At 44.5% G+C, this 17,356-nt stretch overlaps 1 protein-coding gene across 1 annotated transcript in view; it reads right to left on the bottom strand.

The window, feature by feature from the left end:
• The window catches only part of GRK5 (G protein-coupled receptor kinase 5), a 95,670-nt gene extending 78,926 nt beyond the window's left edge, over positions 1 to 16,744 (bottom strand). Inside the window, exon 1 of the mRNA XM_030453381.1 lies at positions 16,669 to 16,744. The gene's annotated coding sequence lies outside the window, so the exon portion shown is untranslated. The remainder of the gene's footprint in view (positions 1 to 16,668) is intronic.
• Between the last annotated feature and the right edge of the window lie 612 nt (positions 16,745 to 17,356).

Genomic DNA, 17,356 nt, shown 5'->3' with positions numbered 1-17,356 from the left:
GTGTCTGATAAGACATCAAACAGCACAGCTCTGCATCAGTCCCATGATCCTGAAGGTAATTATTTCAATTTTTGGATCCCACAATCCTCAGTGCCTATGAGTAGTTTGCAGATCAGGGAAGAGCAACATTTCATAGAGCAACAGGAGGTCACTAAAGCCTGAAATGACTTAAAATATCCTTTTCCTAAAATTAACAGGGCCATGAGTTACACTTGCTGCAAAACAGGAGGTCCAAGTTAAGATCTATTTTTGCAGCACTCTTAAGTAGAAGAGATCAGCAGTGTGGAAGGACAGGACAAGTATATTTTGAGTTAGTAAATGCCTATCAGGCTATCCCAGCTGCAGTGAGCATCAGGATGAAACACCAGGACATGTTCATCTTGAGTTAGGGGGAAGCCCTTCAGAAACATCAGTTGTTTCTGAGCCGGTGCTGCCCCTCTTCTCAGACTCTTCCCATTAAACCACCTGCAATTGCACTTGTAATTCCTGGACTGCTTGGGAAGGGGCCTGGAGAAATTCTGTATACCCAGCCAAGAGATAATGCTGGTTGTTTGAAGAGTCCAGTGTGAAGCCTCCAAGATGATGGAGGGAGTGCAAAATCTCCCTTGAGGAAAGGCTGAGGGAGCTGGGGCTCTTCAGCCTGGAGAAGAGGAGAATGAGGGGTGAGCTCAGCAATGGTTATAAATACAGAAAGAGAGAGAGCCAGGAGATGGTGCTAGATTCTTCTCAGTTATGCCCAATGATAGGACAAGAGGCAATGGATATAAGCTTGAGCATAGGGAGTTCCATGTAAGCATGAAGAGAATTTTTTTCACTGTGAGGGTGACAGAGCCCTGGCACAGGCTGCCCAGGGAGGTTGTGGAATCTCCTTCTCTGGAAACATTTAAATCCATCTGGACTTGTTCCTATGTGACCTCCTGCAGGAGACCCTGCTCTGGCAGGGGGTTGGACCCAATGATCTTTTAATCATAGAATCATAGAATTGGCTGGGTTGGAAGGGACCTCAGAGATCATCGAGTCCAACCCTTGATCCACCATTGCGGTTGCTAGACCATGGCACTGAGTGCCACATCCAGTCTCTGTCCCTTATAAGCCCTAATTTTCTGTGATTCTGTGATTCATGAGCACTTCCACCAGTACAAGACCAAAGTACTTGTTATGGTGCTGGATCTGTTCTTTTAGATTTGTCATCACCTTTTGATGATGTCTTTCTATGGTCCACTAATGTTTCACTACTCACCTCATCCCAGCTCTGCCTGAGAAACTGCAGGTTTTTATGCACTTCCCACTGCCTCGAATTAGAGCATGATCTTTCACCATAGCTCTGCTGTTCTCAGACCCTTTCACCCTCATCTCTTGGATTCTAGGTTTGAATACAACCCAGAGGCCACATTCCTTGTGTTGACTGATAACCTCCTCCAGGCCACAGATCACTATTTGTCCCCAGCAGCTCTTTCAGATAGCCCAGCTATATTTATTACAGCACATTGGCCACATGGCCTTCCCCTCCTTCAGTGACAGGAGCTGCAGAGCAATGCCAAGCACCCATTCTTTTGTCTTCCCTGGGAGATCCAAGTCATTCCTATCCCTATTCCACACTTAGACCTTTGATGAGACAGAAGGTCCAGCACATCTGGACTGCTCTGGAGTGCCAGGCCAATCCCAAACAATTCAGGGACAGCTGATAAGCCTGGGGTGAGAAAGAGAACTGATTTACTCAAACAGCATGAAAAAGCCAGCATTTCCCAGAGGCCAAAATGAAGGGGGCTCTCTTGTCACTCAGGGTCAGGGCTGGATTTGCCAAGGGGTTTTTCTGCTTTTATGACTGATGAGAGAATTGTGGGCTTGGCATTTCAGCAGGGACCTCTGTGCAGTGATTCATGCCTCTGCTGGCTTCCCACATGCCATCTCCCCTTTCAAATGCCTGAGAGCAGGATGATGCTTTTGGATGGCTTTTTTTTTCCTCCCCTGGTGCCCTGTTGGAGACCTGAGCTGCCCAGAGTCCCAGAGACTGTGATTACCCAGCAGCTGAGTTCCAGCTCCAGTGGAAAACACCTGTAACAACCTCAAGACCAGACATCTGCTGTCTCCATGCCATGTCACTTGCAATCACTCGAAGACCTCAATACCAGCTCAGCTGGGAGGGCTGGCTGCAACTCCTGGTGCAAAGGTTGTCTCCTCTGGAATGTAATTCCCCACTCACAGCCTGGATTTCATGACCTCCAGGTCACCCTGGAGGGTCCATCTGGTTTCCTAGGCTCTCAGGAAGGGAGGAGGAATTGGGGAAATTATAAGGCTACTGTAGGAAGTGCTTAGCTTTAGTATGGTGGGAAGAGGTTGTATCCTGAGACACTGACTTGGTGGGTAGAAGTTGTACTGATGCTGAGTAAATCTGTCGAGAAAGCACAATAGGGAACTGGTAGTGAGCTGAAGAAACAGGAACTTATTGATTTTGGGGGGCTGGAGATAGAGGATTTTTATAATTTAGTAAGTTAAATTGTTCTGATTAAGGTTTTAAAGCCTATAAATATAGAGAACTAGCAGGAAACATGGATCTTGCAGTCGTAAAAGGGAGGGAAGAAAAAATGCCATTAAGGGATTGTTCCAAGAGCCCACTTAAAATATTTAACACTGATCCCTTTGCCTTCTAGCTCCTTAAAAGAAATCACCTCTTACATTATGCCATTCAAAATGAATTACACTTTCAATTTTCCTTGTTTCCTGCTATATTCATACTAAACTATTACACGCTGGAAAGAATCCAGCAAAAGCAACTCATCTTGCTGTATAGCAGGAATGGTTTTCTTCAGATGGCTTTCATGCTGAAGACAAAGGTCAGCAATTTACCCCAAACAAAGCACTGGAATTTAATCTTTCCTCTGCTTGTGAGCAGCATGCTCCATGGCCTTCACAGCCTTCTTCAATTACATTCCTGCTGGAAAGCAGGGCTTAAAAAAAAAACCTCTGGAGAGGCTGTTCAGGTTGTTGGTTGGGTTTGTTGGTTTGGTTTTTTTTTTCCCTGAGAGACTTGAAGCTGTGAATACTGTATTAGGGAGCTGGCAAATTATCTGCAGAGGTCTTCTACCATTTTACCTCTTCCAGGGATGCTTGTTTGATGAACACATTCCAGGAGCTGCAGGACTCCTGGCAGCTGAGGGTTTCTTCTGCTTTGACAGATGAGGAGGACGAGAGCAGGGACAGTTTGTGTTGAATCTTGCAGCCCCCACACCAGCTTTGTCTTGCAGCCTGGAATGGCCTCTCAGAGCAATCCCAACATGAAACCAATGAACTCTGCTGTGAGATGAGGAAGGGAAAGGAAGAGAGCTGGAAATGTGCATTATTTAAAACGCTGTAGGATGAGAAACAGATGCTGGGGTGGCATTTGTGGAGCTGCAAGTTACACAGCTTATGCTGGTGGCTGGCAAGCTGAAGTTCTATCAGCTCCACAACTGTGGAAAACCCACTGCCACAGCTGGCACCCAGAGCTGGCCAGGAGCAAAACCATGGGGGGTGCTGGAATCTGCTCCCTCTGACTGGGGAAGGGACCCTGGAAAGGACCAGAGCAGAGGGAGAGAAATCAGATTGCATCTGTCTGAGTGATAAACACAACATCTGCCTTTGGAGGGCTTTCTGTGCATTACCTGTCACCAGGACTTAAATTCACTTAAATGAGGGGGGGAAAGGGAGGAAGAAAAGCAAAGGGGTGTCTCTGCTCTCTAATTGAGGTGTGGGTGATGCAGCTCTCACAGGCAGAGCCTCCAGCTGAACTTCCAGTGCCTTCTCAGCTTGGAGGCAGTCAAAGGAAAGGGTTTTTGATCCCTCCACAGTGCACGTTGTAAGTGGGTGACTTGGCAGTCAGATGAGATGAGATTCCCTTCCTGGCTGCTGCCTACCAGAAAGGGAAACTCTGGAAAACTGCCAGATCTGAGGACTTGCTAGGGAAATGCTAGTTTACTGATGGGAGGGGAAAAAAAACCAGATGAGGCAGAACGCCACAAAATCCTGCCAGCTAAAACACTGCTTTGCCTTGCATCAGTAGAAGGAAGGTGGAAGCTAATATACAAAAAGGATGAAGGTTTTTTGGGAGATGGGATTCAGCACCTTCACTCCCCAGCAACTACTGAGAGAGAAGGCTAAAATCACTGGGGCTTGGGAAAGAAATGTAGTATCTCCTTGAGGATGGGAGGGCAAGTTTTCAACTGGTCTGATATCATAGGAGAAAACAAAGGAATATCCTACCTACACTATGAGTTCCAGTGAGCACTCAAGGAGCTCCTTAAAGATTTCAAGCAGTCTGTAGGTGCTTGCTGCAGGTGATGGTTACTTTCTATGTTGTTCAACAATGCCACTGAGAATAAAATCCTTTTTTTTATTGGCACCAGAATGGTAGGTCTCCACCAGAGCTCCTTAAGGACTGGGAAGAGAGGCCAGTGCCAGAAAACTTGCGAAAACCACAGGGCTCCAGGGTGGATCCATGTCCTCCCTCTCTCTGTGCTGGCCCTGGTGTAATCCCAGGCTGAGCCCATTGCAGGGAGCAGGGGGAGTAACCACAACCTTGTGTGACCTCTGCCTTGGCAGCTCCTCTGAAGGGATTGAAACTTCACATTGCCACCTTCCACCCCTGAAGATCTTCACCTAAACAAGTTGATTTTTAACTCATCAGAAAGGCTATGCCCCCCTGAGGAGACTTTGAAGTAGATTCTAAAAAAAAAAAAAAAGATGCCAGTCCTAGTCATAGCACTAGGGGTTGTCCATGGCAAAAAAGAACAGGGAGAAAAGGCTGTAATTCTCCCTTGCAACTCTGACCACTGATTCATAGTCACACTGGCATAGACAATACTGGCATAGACATTATTTTTAGAAGCTTGGTGTTGTGTTGGTTTTTTTTTTCTTTTCCATAGAAGATAATGAGGTTATGGCGCCCCAAGGACACCCACAGTCTCCTGGGCAGAGATGAAAGCAGTCTCAGAGGGAAAGAGTCTTTACCTTGGAGGAAGAAAATCTCTGTGAAGGTCAAGTCATGAGGGCCACTCCCAACATCAGGGTTGCTTAATAGCTGCTCTTTTCATGCTGTTTTTTTTTTTCCTCCTCTCCCAGGAACTACAACTCCCAGGAATATCCCCCCTGACCATGCAGATGGGATGTATCCCCAGTGACCTACAGCTGTCCCCCTTAGCCCAGGCTCCTGTCTTCCATTCTCCACCACTCCCTACCATAGGTTTCTCTCTTCTGTGCTCTGGATTCAGTGCTGTACCTCTGCAGGGTGTCCTTACTTACCTTTTGGACTGAGAATGTTGAAGTCACAAACTACACCTTTGCTGAAAGGTCAAATGCAATGAACGTGATACTCAAGTGCTGAACACTCGTTTGGATTGATCAGAATATTTCTGAAATGACCTACACCAAATTCTTCCTGTGCTCAAAAACCCTTTTTTTTTTTTTTTTTCCCATAAGCCATGTTTACAAATGCCCAAAATATTTTGAACCAGGAGTTATAAAAGCCTGAAAGCACTTATAGAGGCCTGTTTCAACACTGCAAATACTTATGCATAGTTGAGCCAGGTCCTGGTGCTCCTGAGAAAAGCCTTCACCACTCTGTCAACACTGCCTTGTCCTGAATTAACCAAGCAAGAGCTCAGAAAAATTACTGTGATGGGAAGAGACCCTCAAGGTGCCACTGGGTGCAGGACAGGGCAGGAGGATGCTGAATTTGGCTTCTTTGGGTCCAAAGAAGCTCCTAACTATTTGCAGAGATTATATTTCTGTGAGTCATTTGACACCACGGAGACTTCCCATCTTTTGAAATTAATCAATTATTCTTCTGGAATTCTTGGCATTCTAAATTCAATTATGACTTAAATGTCTTGGCCCATAACATATTTTTTTAAGGATTATAAGAGGTCAGACTTCTTGTTGAGCCATTTTCACACTGAACTTTACCAATCCCAGGACAACAGGGAGTCCTTCAACAAAACCAAACACCAGTCTGCCTTCCTCTCCAAACTCAGGAGATTTTCATAGTTTACATTATACCATCTTGCTTTATAATTTCATTTCCCTTTCACTCATCCTTTCTATTAGTTCAGCTAAGAGACAGCAGTTTAGGGCAGACAATATTTTACTTTACTTATTTCAGACCCCCCTGGTATTGGTTTAACATGGCAAAAATGTGATTAATAAGTAAATAAAAGCACTGGCATAAGCAGGAACCCTACTCAGAACTCCTCAGTCTCATAACTGCTGCTTTAACCCTGCCAAGTGGGGGTTCTATTTTAATATCAGTATTTAGAAGATTTAGTGATGCCCCAATTTCTGATCTACAGAGAAATATTTCCAGCTATCACTTCCAAAGTGTTTTCAAAGCAGTGTACACTGATTACCTGAAAAATACATGGAATCTCTCAATGACTTCAGGGATTCAGCCAAACCACACACACACACACACACACACACAAAAAGGCTTTTAACATTCCCCACGTGAATTCCTTGGAACTCTGTCTTAAAACCAGCTCTGTGTGGGATTATCCTAAAAACTCTCAACCTCTCTTTTCCTTGAAAGCCATAAATCAGGACCAGTAGGGTAATAATGGGTCAGATTTGCATGAAGCAGCTTTATCTGGGGTCTCACCTCAGACGTGGATTTACAAGGAGCATGAATCCCAACCCTGTCAATCCATAAAATAACCCACAGTGCTTTATATTTAAAATTGAAATATTGCATTTATATTCCTTTTATTGTCCATTTGCAATGGGAAAGGTAACTAAAGTGGTGGAACTGAAAGGGACAGATCAAGGACCTTCACACCAAAGGAAGAAGAAGAACTCGTGATGAAGGAGGAGACTGTGTGGCAGCGCTTTGGTGAAAGAAGGGCTACAAAAGCAGAAATAAAACTGGGGAAAAAGAAGCACAGGGTTGCTTTTATATTTTATTTACATTAAAAATAGCATATATATACATAATGTAAACTTTGCTTCACTCAAGATATTTTATGAACTTTGGGTGACTTGTAAATGAAGACTACCACTTTCTGTTTTCAGGTAAAGAACAGGATGTTTCTTTTTCTCCTGCCCTTCTTCCACTACAAAAGGGCATGGTAGGATGAAATAAAAGACATAAATAGTGTTAACCAGAATAGAACTCCACTTCCCCACTACACACATTTAATTAAAAAAAAAAAAAAAGCTGTTGTTACCAAATATTTCAACCAAGGGCTCAGTCTTTTATGTTCATCTACACTGACCTGCAGCACTTCAGCATGACTGTTCCTAGCAAGTCTAAAACCAAGCCCAGCCACAATCCTTGAGGCCTCTGTAATAATCAGCAGAAGCCAAGCCAGAATACTGGATCTTCTACCAACTTATTCAAATAAGTTATTTTCCTTCAGAAGCATAAACTCTGGTTAATCCAATCCCTCCCTAAAAACCTGAATGCAACCCCAAGTGTGAGGATTTCAGGCTGCTCACTCCATGAGGGCACTTCCCAGCATCCCTGGGTATGTCTGGCAGGTCTTTCCTCTCTCTTCTGCCTCCCCACAGCTCCCTCCTGTACCATTTTATTTCGGGGAAACTTTCTTATTGACTCCAGCAGATCTGAGCAGAGTCAACCAAACCAGGGCTTAGCCCTGTTACCTTCTCACCACTGCCAGCAGCAAAGCTATAAGTGAGTTCAGCAGGGAAAAGAGTAAATTCCTGTCATGAATGTAGCCCTACCTCTCATTCCATTCTCAAATCCAGCAAATGCTAAATTGGATTTAAAATAAATTTCCTTAACAGCCAAGTACAACTATTTAACAGGACCCGTGAGCACTTCTATAGCTTTTTACAACTCCAAATCACTGCATAAGTATTAATTAGCCTTAATGACTCATATTACCTAATAAGATAATGAAAAACCCTGCAGCTCACAATATCTACTTGTATTTTCAGTGAGAGATGAAATGGATCTTTTATAAGAATATATTCTCTTTTAATTCCTTTTCTGCATAGCCCTGTAATAAGTTCTGGAAAGAACTCAAAGTGTGTTGTGGCTTTTTTTTTTTTCTTAATTTGTGAAGAATAACTTACTTCACTGAATACAGTCTTTGCAACAAAATAAAAATATAGAGGTTTAATGATAGCATTTATTCCTTAGGATGCTTTCTGTTGACTGATGACTGGTGTGGACCCAGTTTGGCAAGGAGATGTGGATTTGCTTGCCTGTTCTTTATAGAGAATAGCAATGTCTTTCTTGGTTTCTTTCTAGGTTGCCACTGCCAAGGTAATACTTGATGGATTAAGTCTTGTGAAATAAATTCTGTAAATAGAATGTGGGCTGAGATCATTTCAACTCATTTCCCCTGCGTCCCCTTCCCGTCCTGGAAGCTGTCAAGCACAAGCAGCCTGCAAACTGCCTGCTCTCCCCCAGTGTTAGTCTTGAGTCTCACTTGATGCATAAACCAGCTTGTTTTTCATGTGCTTTCTGTGATGGCATTAAAAACAAATTGGGAAAAAAAAAAAAAAGAAATAACCCCTTCTCAATTCCACCCATTGCTATAAACTGGATCCAGCTCATCTTGCAAGGGCACCAAACATTGCTCTGTTTGTCCATCACTGGAGCACTAAAAACCCGTGTTTATGATAGAATTATAGTTGAACCTAAAGGATTTGAAAGAAAAGAACTGAACCAACTGTGGGTTTGTAAACAAACAGTATGGTTTTGACGTCAGCCATGTGCTGGAACAGTTTCTGTGATGCAGGCAGTGGAAGAGTATCTCATTTAATTTAGATATATTCATGATATGGGACAGCACATCAAATCCAAAAACTACAAGGTCTGTGCTGGAAAGATTGCAGAAGCTGTGCTTTGAAGGAGCAACAGAGACCTTTTAGGGTTGAAGGAAGAGAGGGGAAAGCTGTGTCTGCTGTAAAAGAAAGAAAATAAGAAAGTGAGAGGGAAGGGAAAGGTACAGAGTAGGGACTGTCAAGGGGAAGGATGTTGTTTCTTCTTTAGAGATAAATCAGCTTGAGGATTATTTTTCTGCATTAATATTATCCAAAAAAATCTGCATAACTTCTTCCAGAGCAATAAATCCTATCCACAGCTTTCAGCAGTTCTGCCAGTTTTGCTTTCAGGCCTTCTTGGGTTCCTCTCTCTCTTCCCCCTTGCTGTACTCACCCCACAACCAACCATCCTGGAGAAAACTCATCTGGGAGATGCTCTGTTAGGTACCAGCCAGCACCAAAGGGACTGTCCTGGCTTCCCCCAAGCACAGGCAGCCTGGGCTGTGACCAAACACCTGGATTAGGAGCAGACATTTGGGTGGTGTAAGAACACCAGGGAGCTATCACTTTCCTTTTACTGACATGACTGAAATTTATCTTATGCTGCAGTTATCTCAATGTGGGAAAACTGATTTCCAAACAGAGCAAAAGTCTGATTGCTGAGAAAAAACACCCCATCTGTTGTCAACTAAATATAAAGGGATTCCCTGTGTGGATAAAAAAAATTATTTGTAGGACTATTTGTTTATTAATTATATAAATTTCTCAGGAAACATATTTCAACAAACAATATAGCAATGAGACAGTATGTTGGTTTTTTGGGTTTTTTTTTACTAGATAATATTTTCCACTGTACTGATTCCATTGCCCCAGGTTTACAGAAAGCCCAGGGCCTCCCAGAGGTGGTGTAGAGCTTGGGGCTGGGTGTTCAGCCCTGGGTGTATGCACACACACCAGCAGCATCTCTCCAGCATGGCTCCCTGAACACCCACACATCTGGATAAAAAATAGGAGACAACTCCACTGACTGCTATTTCATGCCCCAGAACCCTGACTTCTTGCTGAAAAACTATTTCTGACAAAAATGTAAGGGTTTTTTCCAAGGGAAGGTGATACTTTCTACAAAAAAAAAAAAAAAATTCTCAAGCTCTAGTTTTAGCAAAAACCATGAGACCAGCCTTAGGTGTAGTATTCAGATCAATACTATAAGACAGTCACAGAAATTAGAACTAGTTGTGTTAAATTATTTACAGTGGAAAGCAAGCTCTACTCTCTCCTTTGATCTATTCATTGGCTTCAGGGTAACATTTCTAAACCTTGGTTTTTCATCACTGTAAACATCAGAGCTGAAGAATTTGGTGGAGAGAAAATTGGCTCCTTCTTTGTGGTTTCAATCAGACCAGGCTTTTGATGCCTTCTCTTTCCCAGTTCCAGTGCCTGAGCTTTATGAGTGACACCACCACACAGTCTCAGCCTCTGGAATCTACATAAGCACTGTGTACCTTACCAACATCTCCATTTCCCAAGCAGATTCACCCCCTGGGTGGCTCTGACACTGTCCCCAGCTGAAGCAGGGCAGGGTACCACAGGCACACATCATCCTGTGATGAACATGGATACTTGAATTCTCAGAGGCAGCTTCTTTCAGGACAAAGCCTGGAAACTCTCATTTTTCTTTTCCATGACCCCCCCCCCCTCCCCCATGTGTTTATCTCTGCAGTGCTGGCAAAACACCGAAGCCAAGGAGCCCTGGTAAGAACTCATAAAAGATGTCCCAGCATCGTGGAGCAGAGCAGAGGTGGCCAAGCTACCTTTAAATGAGATAAAAGGAGATAACTGGGGTATAGTAGCAGTCTTTCTGCCACAGGATGGAGCTCAGAGCAGGCTGCAAAGCATTTCTAGGAAGCTGGATGAATACTGAAGCATCTCTCTCTGTCACTGATGCCCACACTGCTGCTTCTTGATTGCTATCACAGCCCATGCTGGGGGCTCAAAAGCCTTCATTTAGGAAGGGCTGAATCCCATTGCAGAGACTGCACTATCAATGTGTAAACTCTAAAGTGACTGAAAAAAAGAAGCATGTAGGTGAAGGTCTTGATCCTGTCTGAGAAAGTACAACAACAAAAAAAAATGCTGGGGGGGAAAAAGAGTCAGCTTTTGTGAAAAGTGAGCATGTGACCTCCGTGCCTTTGGTTTTGTCCCATTTGTTCTGTTCACCATCTCTAAAAGCATTTCCCACACAGAACTCTATTCTTAACAACAATGAAAAGAACCTGCCAGAATTGGAAGCTCGAGCTACATTTAGCTTGGAGAAATGGGATGTGGATGTCATGTAAGAGGTTAAATGGCACAGGAAGGATTTTATTTTCTCTTTCTAAAGCAAGCCAAGTAAAATGAGTATTAATGGGGCTGATCTTTCTGACTGTGACATCTCACTGAACAGACAAATCATCAGACTTCTCCTTCTATCTGAGTACAATCCACAACCAGAAGCTGCTTTACTGAAGGAGTTAAAGTTTTCTTCAATAATGCAACAAATCACTCTATGCGAGGAACAGCAGACACATTCTGTGGCACTTTCCCCACAAACTTCAATCAACAGGGAAAAAAAAAATTCTTGATTTATTATATAGCATTTGGACAGTTGTGAAAGCAAATCTGCCAAAGATCAGAAGAATCAACTCTTTCACCCAAGCAGGTTTTTTATGGAAGAAAAAAGCACAGAATGGGTCTGAGCAAAATAAATAAAAATTCCACACTTTTAACCAACCGAACCTTTTGCGTCATTCAGAAATATTTACAGACATCCAGAATCTTTCATCATCAAGAAGACACTCTGGACTTTAAAATTACAACTTTTTCTTACATTTTTCTTTACTGATGGCCTTTAAACTAGTGGGTATCCCTAACTTGTGGCATCTCTCCATGCTGACTTTATCCAATGCCAGAAAGTTGAAGGCTGCACCTTGCTATTTTTTCCCCCTTTCCCTCAAAGCATCTCTCTCTTCCTAAGCTATTATCTGGGAATTTTAAAGACAGCAGAACATCATCTACTAGCAGCATCCTCCAGGTGAGTTGCTAGAGTCTCAAACACCAGTTTGTATTGACTGAAAATGCCAATATTAAGCTGGAAAGGGCTATTTGTTTCAATACCATTAAATACAGCCAGGAAGAGGGATGTAAATATAAATCTCCATTATCCATTCATAGTATACAAATATCTATATACAAGCCTCTCTCAGAGCCCAATCAAAGCATAACATCCCTGTTCCACTTGCTTATTTAATTAGCACACAATGAAGGTGACTGAATTTCCCTGCAAAAGGTGTTGTGTACTTTGGACAAAAAGGAAAGGAGAAAAGAAACTGCTTTTCAACACAAGCCAAAAAAAATAGCTCCTTGGCTAAAGGGTACTTTTAATAAAGATTTTTCCAGTGTTTGTTTATTTACCAAAAAGCAGAGATTCTCTCGGGCATTTTGATTTTTTGTGTCTATGAACAAGAAGGAGGGGAAAAAAAGGGTTTTACTGAGCAAGCCTTTCAGTAAGACACCAGATGATGGATAGTCAAACACACGAGTCTCCTGTAAACACAGAGGGAACCAGAAAGTATGAACTGACTCATAATTGTGTCAACACAGGTCGCAGACCCTTGGTTTACTTCAGCCTTCCTGTTTTTCACAGATTTCTTTTCACACTACACTATGTTTTTTAAGACACAGACTCTTTTCAGCCCTATTTAGCGGAGTGCAGGAGCACACAGGTTCTCCCACCAAAACGTGGGCACCTCCACACATGTAGCCTCTACTGCCACCATGACAACTTCATCCATGGCTAATGGCTGCATTAAACTGACCCATCTCTTCCTTCACAGCTCTCCGTGCCCTCTCTAAATCAAAAGGTCCATCCCTGACTCCAGCTTTTCCACAGAGACCCTTGGGAAGTATCCAGAAAAGAGGCATACAACCAAACCTCAACAGCCTTCTTTGGCTCTGGTTTGGGCTGCACGCCACGCTGGCAGGTGAAAAAAAAGAAGCACCAGGAGTTTCCTGCCAACCCCAGCAGCTCCAGCACCAGCTTATCCTGTGTCACAGCACCAGTGCAGAGTCCTCTGGGATCCAGCCCTGCAGACCAGAGTATTCCTGAGTGCTCAGGGTTTCATAGAATCATAGAACTGGCTGGGTGGAAAGGGACCTCAGAGATCATCAAGTCCATCCCTTGATCCACTACTGATGCAGTTCCCAGCCCATGGCACTGAGTGCCACATCCAGTCTCTTTTGAAATATCTCCAGACACGGAGAATCCACTACTTCCCTGGGCAGCCCATTCCAATGCCTGATCACCCTCTCCAGAAAGAAATTCTTTCTAATCTCCAACCTAAACCTCCCCTGGCACAACTTGAGACCCTGCCCTCTTGTCTTGCTGAGAGTTGCCTGGGAAAAGAGACCAACCCCCCCCTGGCTCCAACCTCCTTTCAGGGAGTTGGAGAGAGTGATGAGGTCTCCCCTGAGCCTCCTCTTCTCCAGCCTGAACACCCCCAGCTCCCTCAGCCTCTCCTCATAGGATCTGTGCTCGAGTCCCTTCCCCAGCCCAGTTGCCTCCTTTGGACCTGCTCCAGGACCTTGATATCCTTCCTGAACTGGGGGGCCCAGAACTGGACGCAGGACTCGAGGTGTGGCCTCTTTGTCTGGCTTTGCCCAATGCCTCCAAGGTCCCCTGAGCCAGGGCTGGGCATGCTGCCCAGAGGGGATGTCCTCACATCTCAATGGGTTTCGGCTGTTCCAGCCATCCCACCTCTCCCACTCACTGCCCTCTCCTTGGCCACACTCAGGAGCTCCTCCCATTCCTCCCCACACCTTCTCCTGACCTGTTTGTGGATCCTGTTTGTGAGGGTCTCACTGGGCAGTTTCTCGTTCCTGACTGCCGGTTTGTCAGATCAGGACTGAACCGGATTGAACCGGCCATAACCGGTCAGAATCAGTTGGAACCTGTCGGAACCGGTCAGAACCGGATTGAACCTGTCAGAACCGGATTGAACTGTCTGGAACTGGTCGGAACTGGATAGAACTGGTTGCAACCAGATTGAACCAGTTGGAACCGGTCAGAACCGGTTGGAACTGGATTGAACCAGTCGGAACCAGTCAGAACCGGTTGGAACTAGACTGAACCAGCCAGAACCAGATTGAACTGGTCACAACAGGATTAAACCGGTCGTAACCGGACAGAACCTGTCAGAACCAGACAGAACCGGTCAGAAGCAGCCAGAACCTGTCAGAACCGGACAGAACTGGTCAGAACCAGACGTATGCAAAGAGAGAAGGTTGTGGCAGCAGGGAGAGGCTGTGGTAGGGTGGCTGAACAGAAGGAGACTGGGATTTCTGTGCCCTGTTGCCCCACAAATCCCCTCCAGTGCTGGTCCAGCCCACTCCTCCATTCCTGATGGGAAAGTCTGGGGAGAGTGGGCTCATCTTCAAGGTGTTGGATGAAGCTGCTGCAGGAGGAGGGTCATGAAAGAGCAGCGAGCATGAAATCTATGAAATCTGAACTAACTTGCCAGAGGACACAGCCTGGTTCATGAAAACTTCTAAGACTCTGTGGGATTTTTTTTTTTTTTTATGCCACCAAAGTGGCAAGACTGTGTCTGACCAGAGGTGCTGAGCAGCAGACACACAGCAAAGGGGTCTGTGATACCCTCTGGTATTTGTCTTGATCTCTAAACACATTGAATTGAGGTTGTAGCCTTTTCCTTGTATAAACTTGTTCTTCCCTGCTCGTTGCTTGGAGGAAAAAAGCCTCTCCAAGGTGTCTTTTATTATCAAATTTGATTGGCACTGAGCAGTGGGCTAAGAAGTTGTCAGAGGAGGGTCTGATGAAGCAGCCACCAAGCAGTGGGGATCCCCTGAAAATCACAGAGCAGTTCAGCTGATGGTTCAAGAAAGGTGTTTCATTACATTCATCACTAAACTACCTTGTTGCCTGAAATCCTGAGATCCTTATCTCAGTCCTGAGGTCCTGAGATCTGTTCTTCCTCAGCAGAGACAATAGGAGAGGAAGTTTAAGACCAGACCAGTCCTTGTCCCTGGCCACCAAGGAGATATGCAGATGGAAAAGATCCATCCTGAGCACTACAGATCAACCAGACATGTGCCAACAACCCAATGCCACAGACCCAGAGAGTTTGGTTTATCCAAGGTGTGTCAGCATCCCTGTATGAACAGCAACTGCTTGTCTGGGATGTTTCAGCCTCAGCTCCATTAACTAAAAAATGGCAGAACCAGCAAAGACAGGTGACCTACTCAGGCTGAGCAGTGCCCCTGCCCCTCTGTAATCACATCCATCCTGGGGGGTAAGATACTCAACAAAAATCAGTCACAGAACAAGGATTGGGACCTTCTTTCCTGTTTAAAAGTCATTTGGTAGAGTTCTCAGTCAACTGGTAATTGCAGTGAAGCCAAATCCACCAAGAGAACCACAAGGGCTCTTGCCCTGTTGCTTCACCTATTTGTTCACAAAACAATTCACATTTAGGAAAAATCTCACATCAAAAACAGCATTTCAGAAAAGATAAACCATTGTCAGGCTTAATTTTTTTAAGACTACACATTTTAAGATATCCCACCTTTGTAAAGAGCAAGCATTTTATCTGGAGCCGTTTTCCCCCATTGGAATCAAGGCTGATGGAAAAATAGAGAGAATTCCCAATGTAAATTATAATATATATTCAGTCAGACTTGCTTCCAGCAGGTTCTGTACCTTCAGAAATTGTTCCAGGGATTATATGTCTGTAGAGTGGCCATTAACTGGTAACACCTACTCTCTCTTCTCCTGCCTCCCCTTCCTTTCTTTCCCCCCTTAACGCTCTACAGAAGAAGATGTGGAAAGCAAAATTTACTGAAGGGGACCATGAAAAGAGTTTCAAAACATTCCACAGATTTTTTTCTGCATAAACACACCGTGAATTTTGAAGGTACAGAGTGCCAGGGCACTGTCAGTCAGACCCCAGGAGTTCACCCAAGTTAGACAAACCAGCCTGCCCGTTATCTCAGCTGCTGCAGTTCCTTGCCTTTCATTCATTCCTTGCCAGTGGCTGGATTTTATGTCAGTGCTGGGGAGAAAAGGAGCCTCAGCTGCTGAAGTTAACCTCTTGTGGTGAGATCAGTTAATACTGGAGAATTTACAAGAAAATAGCTGCTAGTCTTGTTTGCCAAAGCAGCAGTCAAAAGAATGCTGAATTTTGGCAGGTAGGAGCAGGGGAAATGCTGTGTTACAGAAACAGCCACTGCAAGCTCCCTTCCTAAGCTACAGTGCTTGATAAAACAGAGTAATATAATTCTTTTTAATATGCTCTATAAAAATACCTACATGAAGTAGTGTTGTGGTTTGAATAGAGGATGCTCCTGCTGAGCAAACCTGCCTGGCAGAGGGCAGAGACTGCTGCTTCAAACATCATATCCAGAGCATAACCTTCAGCTGTACCAGTAATCTCTCTGCTTTCATCAAGCCTCATTTCCTCCCTGATAAAGACCTACTTATTACAAGGGAATGCCAGATGTGATGAGGGGAATGCATTTCTGAAAGTGCTTTGACAGCCACGTTGGTCCTGGGAGGGAGGGAGACAAAGCATCTGTCCTGTCTGCCAGGTATTATCCAGCTGTACATTCCCTGAGCATGCACAGCAAAGGGCCTGGACACTGCCAGCCCCAAGCCCTGCCCTTCCCAATATGATGTCCATCCCCCCTGCCAGATCCACCATGCCTTGTTAGGAGTTTGCAGCACCATGGGATGTACAGACATTGCATGGCCACCTCTAAACCAGTTCCATTTAATGCTGAGTATCTTTAATGCCATTCTGCTGAGCCAGTTTTGACTTTTATTTCTGCAGTACTTTCAAAGAAGAGAAAAGCTCTTACCTATTGTTCTTCTGAGATCTTCACACTGGCTAATGTGAGGGAATTTCAAGATTTCCTTCCACTTTTTGCTTTTGCCTTTGCGTTTCCCTCCACCCCCTGCAGAGAAAGAAACATCAGGATTAGATTGCTTTGGCCCCATCCAGAGGTTTCCAGTCCCATCACAGTGCTTATGGATACCATTAATAATGAAAGCTGAGACATTACAGGTAGATGTACAGATCAAGTCTAAGCTTGTCTGCGCTGACACAGACCAAGGAGGTGGCATCTGACCAGATTGGTAAAGGTAGGGAGTTCAGATAGGCCCATCAGGTCCAATTCAGAGGAGAGTGCTGAATGAGCATCTCCAGCATCACCTCTGCCCCAGCTGACAGTCATTTTGCATAAGTCAACCTGAGTCTCCCTCATCTGATTTTGGGATGAGCCCTGGTTCCACCCCAGAAGAAGTGCTGGAAACTGAAGACTAAAATTCAATTATCTCCATCCATCCCTCACCTTACATCACCTGCCAACATGGCACTGCCACTGCTGTTACACACAAGGCTTCCATAGCAGAATAGTAGGAGAAAATAATGTCATATCCTCATGAAGGGAAAACCTCTTTTTTTCCCTTTTTCTCTCTTCCCTGAGATTTCTTGAACTGGATTGTTCTCAAGGTGAATGACCTAGCTGGCATCCTCCAGCTCTAGCA

Source organism: Calypte anna, chromosome 6 (assembly GCF_003957555.1).
Source record: "Calypte anna isolate BGI_N300 chromosome 6, bCalAnn1_v1.p, whole genome shotgun sequence".
In the NCBI taxonomy this organism is placed as follows: Eukaryota; Metazoa; Chordata; class Aves; order Apodiformes; family Trochilidae; genus Calypte; species Calypte anna.
This window is presented reverse-complemented; position numbering and strand designations above follow the sequence as displayed.